The following is a 5,518-nucleotide window of genomic DNA, read 5'->3' on the forward strand; positions in this document are numbered from 1 at the left end:
ACAATCCTTTTATATTTACAGCGAACATTTTTTATCAAATAAGACTCAAATATTTTCATCCGTATGTCGATAGTCGCACTAAAGTTCTGTACACATTTACATAGTACTTATGTATGCTCATATTATCATTTGCGTAAACTCAATTACACAAACCTATGGTCAAGAAAAATTTTATACAAATTTATACTTGTATGTAAATTACAACAAAGGTCCTAGCATTATAAAAAAAACTATAACATTCAATCAAACTTTTCTGCCCGCAGCAGGTATCGTTGTTAACAATTTTTTTTCTCTCGACGATTGCTGAAGCTGCAATTTGGCAAAAGCGCAGGAAGCTAAATAATCACAAAAGCATCAATACTCATATATGCCATCAACTTACGTGTACGTATGTGAAAACATTCGTTTTGAATATATCAAACGTTTCCTCAGGTGTTAAAACAGGTTGCCCTATTAGTTTTTGTTTTGCGTACGGGAATAAAAAGAGGTCATTAACAGAAGTCATAAGGTTACCACTTCCCGAAATATCAAGGCAATCTACGAAATAAAAATATTATATTCTCAAAACTCGGCTGACTTGCCGCCTCAAACGAACATCGTGCCATTATACACTCGCAACATGTTTCTACAGAAATTATAGCTTTGTGCATCTAACGGTTTTTTCCAACAATCAAAAAATAAGTCTATACAGAGATAAGTATACTATGAGGGAACGAGATAGTAAGACTACATATAATTTAAATGGTCTTGTCAAAATAATCATTAGTGTTTAGTATACGCTTGTATTTCTAAATTATATAAAATGCATTCGGCGATTCTCACGATGAGTGACTTTATTCAATTTTCACCGCTAAAGAAAGCCTCTCCAAAAATCTATTCATAATAGGAACAATATATTTTTTTAAGTAGTTGGAAGTTAGATATAAATTTTTCTATCTGATAATAAGAAAAAATAGAAAACTGTATGTAGGAGGACCTTCCCGTTACAAGTAAAAACTCATGTTTGGAGGGGCTTTCTTAGAGGTGTCTAGGAACCTATTTTTCCGGGAACCAAACGAAAAAAAAATTTTTTTTTGAATCACTCTAATGTATGTATATCTTATCCACATTTTGTCGTATGCATACATCTTAACCTAAGTAAATATATTTGAGTGCATGCGTATTTCATATTAAGGGGTCAGTGGGGTTATCTCGCCTGTTTTTTTGGCATTTTTTTTCATAGAAACTTTTACTCTACAACAGAACTTTTTTCACATACTATTATTTTGTTTTTATTATTTTAAATTATTGTACTAATTATTTTGTTAAATATTTCTTATTTTTTAGGGTTTGATGTTATTTCTTATGGTCTTATTCTGTTGAGATTTTGAATTTGTACTCTTATGGTTTATGCTAGTGAGTCTGTTTTTAAATATAATAATTATAAAAATTTATTTTTATTCAATGTTTTAATTTTGTTGATTTTTTTAGTATTAGCTTTTAGAAGAATGAATTTATTTATATTTTATTTATTTTTTGAAAGTAGTTTAATTCCTACTTTATTTTAAATTTTGGGTTGAACCGGAACATCTTCAAGCGGGAGTTTAATTATTATTTTATACATTGTTGGTTTCTTTACCTACATATATTGGTTGGAATTTTTTATTTATAATGGGTTGTCAAAAAAGTCTTGCGGTATTTTTATTGATTTTTTTTTTTTATTGAAATTGAAATGAATTTTTGATGACTCATGCCCAGCTCTTGACCGATGCTACGGCTGCTACTATGCCGGTCTCTTTCGACCAATTCAGCGATTTTATCGCAATTTTCGACGACAGGCCTTCCGGAGCGTGGCGCATCTTCGACCACCTCTACACCAGAACGAAAACGTTGAAACCATCGTTGTGCGGTGGAAATGGAAACTGTATCGGGTCCATAAACTGCACAAATTTTATTGGTGGCTTGAGATGCATTTTTGCCTTTATCGTAGTAGTACTGTAAGATATGCCGTATTTTCTCTTTATTTTGCTCCATGTTTGCGACGCTATAACTCACGAACGACTTAAAAGAAACGACAATCAATCAAACACGTGTTAGCGTGAAATGAGCTTTCCAAAAAGGTATAGCATGACCCGATGCGACAAATAAAACTAGAACTACGCGCTTTCAGCGCCAACTAGCGAAAATACCGCAAGACTTTTTAATATAATAATTTAAATACAATAAATTTTTATTTATTAAGTATTTATTTATTTAATTATGATTTGTTGTATTTATCTTTAATTTTGGCTTTTTTAGTTAAAATACCTATATTTTTGGTCCATCTATGGCTTACTAAGGCTCATGTTGAAGCCCCTGTTTTAGGGTCAATAATTTTAGTTGGAATTATACTAAAGTTGGGGGGATATGGGCTGTTACGGGTTTTCTCTTTTTTGCAGCTAAGAGGTATTCAATACATATAATTATGTATGAGTTAGTATTAGATTAGTGGTAGGAGTTTTAATTAGTTTAGTTTGTTTACGTCAAACTGACTTAAAGGCTTTAATTGCTTATTCATCAGTTGCTCATATAGGAATTGTTTTAGGTAGTCTAATAGCTTTAACTTATTGAGGTCTTTGTGATTCTTACACTTTAATAATTGCTCATGGGTTATGTTCGTCTGGATTATTTTGTTTACCTAATATTACATACGAACGATTAGGGAGCCGAAGTTTATTAATCAATAAGGGTTTATTAAATTGTATGCCTTCAATAACTTTATGATGATTTTTACGTCGATTACGACGTCTGTGAAATTAGTGGCCTATTAAGTTATCTTAAAACTAAAATTAATGTCAAGGAATTCAGCTATAAATCACAACGTGATGGTAATGTATGAATCGTGGTTAAGACGGTCGATAAATATAGAGAACTCATCAAAGTGATGAGAAATGATAATATTCAATTTCATACGTTTCAACTAAAGCAAGACAGAGCCTTTCGTGTAGTAATCATAAATCTTCATTACACTACGCCATTGGAAACAATTAAAGCCGAGGTTGAGCTGCTGGGGCATGCTGTTCGAGGTGTTAATAACATAAAAAGTCGCATTACAAAGGAGCCACTAAATATGTTTTTCTTAGATAATACTAACGCGGAAATTTACAACGTAAAATATATTGGAAACGCTGTTGTTAATATAGAATCACCAAAGAAGGTAAGCGATGTCGTTCAATGTTTTCGTTGCCAGGAATTCGGTCACACAAAATCATTTTGCAATAAAAAATTTAAATGTGTTAAATGTTCGCTACAACACGCAAGTGACAACTGTCCAAAAGAAAAAAACATTCCAGCCAAATGTGCTAATTGTTTCGTGAACCATGCTGCCAGTTATAAAGGCTGCATAATTTATCAAAAAATTATGTCCAACAAAAGGTCTGCTACCAATGTTTTGGTTAAGAGCCAATCTCAAAATTGTCGGTCCAATTATAGCCAGCCAAACTTCATAAGGACAAGTAGTCAATTAAATAACTTAAACCTCAACAACAATCAGCCAACTTATGCTCAGGTAGTGGGAAATGATAATATAAACAATCAAGGCGATGCATTGTCAAGAATTGAAAAACTTCTAGAAAAACAAGCTGAGCAAATAAGCAATTTACTTAATACGATAATGCTCCATGTAAATAAATTATGTATGTATCGGGTGATTTTTTTGAGGTTAGGATTTTCATGCATTAGTATTTGACAGATCACGTGGGATTTCAGACATGGTGTCAAAGAGAAAGATGCTCAGTATGCTTTGACATTTCATCATGAATAGACTTACTAACGAGCAACGCTTGCAAATCATTGAATTTTATTACCAAAATCAGTGTTCGGTTCGAAATGTGTTTCGCGCTTTACGTCCGATTTATGGTCTACATAATCGACCAAGTGAGCAAACAATTAATGCGATTGTGACCAAGTTTCGCACTCAGTTTACTTTATTGGACATTAAACCAACCACACGAATGCGTACAGTGCGTACAGAAGAGAATATTGCGTCTGTTTCTGAGAGTGTGGCTGAAGACCGTGAAATGTCGATTCGTCGCCGTTCGCAGCAATTGGGTTTTGGTTTGGTTTGACCCGTAAGTTGGCCACCAAGATCATGCGATTTAACGCCTTTAGACTATTTTTTGTGGGGCTACGTCAAGTCTAAAGTCTACAGAAATAAGCCAGCAACTATTCCAGCTTTGGAAGACAACATTTCCGAGGAAATTCGGGCTATTCCGGCCGAAATGCTCGAAAAAGTTGCCCAAAATTGGACCTTCCGAATGGACCACCTAAGACGCAGCCGCGGTCAACATTTAAATTAAATTATCTTCAAAAAGTAAATGTCATGAACCAATCTAACGTTTCAAATAAAGAACCGATGAGATTTTGCAAATTTTATGCGTTTTTTTTTTTTAAAAAGTTATCAAGCTCTTAAAAAATCACCCGATAGATATTCGTTGTGCCATATGGAATGCTAATGGACTTTCAAATCACTATAATGAAATAAATTTATTCCTAAAATCTCATAATATTGACATAATGCTAATTCCTGAGACTCAGTTTACTAGAAAATCATATATCGTCCCCTCAATATAACAATAGCGTATGTGCTCATACGCCATTATTTTTTTATTGCATATTTAGAATCTCCATCATTGATTCTATGTCTGGTCAAAATTTCGTCAAATTCTACTTCCACAAAGTGGGTCAAAATGTCATTGGAAAAAATGGTGTATAATTTCATGTTCAAAAATTTCGTTCAATAAGTGTATAAGCTCATATGCGCTATTTTGCTTGAAATTGCCACTGCAAAGTTGTTAAAAGAATAATAGTGTATGCGCATTATACTCCATTTTAGCCTGTAGAAATGAATACAATTTATCAAAACTTTAACTCATACAATAGCTTATAATAATGTACACTATTGGTTGAGAAATAGTTTTATTCCGACCATTTCTATACTCCACATAAGCTGTTTTATTTTCAATACAAATTCGAAAGTTTTATCAGAAATTTACAAGAGTAGTAGCCTATGCGATTTTTACGTTGTTTTGACTACTCTCAAAGCCAAACAGGTATGCAAGAAGTTTTTTTTAAATACTTTGAACTTGTCAGACGGCGCAATATCTGTGTTAGCCAAGAAGATGTGCCAAAATGAATTTACTGATAAGAGGGGTCAACATGGTCACCAGAGAAAATTAGACGAAGAGACAGTTGCGCATATCAAACAGCACATCGAGTCATTTCCAGCCGTCGAAAGCCATTACAGTCGAGCAAAAAGTCAACGACTTTATCTTGCCTCCGACTTAACAATATCAAAAATGTACGATTTATTCAAAGAACTCCACCCGGACGCTATCATTAAAGAAAACGTTTATCGCCGGATATTTTGCATGAATTATAATTATTCTTTCCACCGTCCAAAAAAGGACACCTCTTAACATGCGAGATGTACAAAAACCCTGAGGACAAAGACTCATTTCAGAAATCCTATGATGAACACATCTTAAATAAGACAAAGGCA

The sequence above is a fragment of the Bactrocera tryoni genome, unplaced genomic scaffold, assembly GCF_016617805.1.
Source record: "Bactrocera tryoni isolate S06 unplaced genomic scaffold, CSIRO_BtryS06_freeze2 scaffold_25, whole genome shotgun sequence".
Classification (NCBI taxonomy): Eukaryota; Metazoa; Arthropoda; class Insecta; order Diptera; family Tephritidae; genus Bactrocera; species Bactrocera tryoni.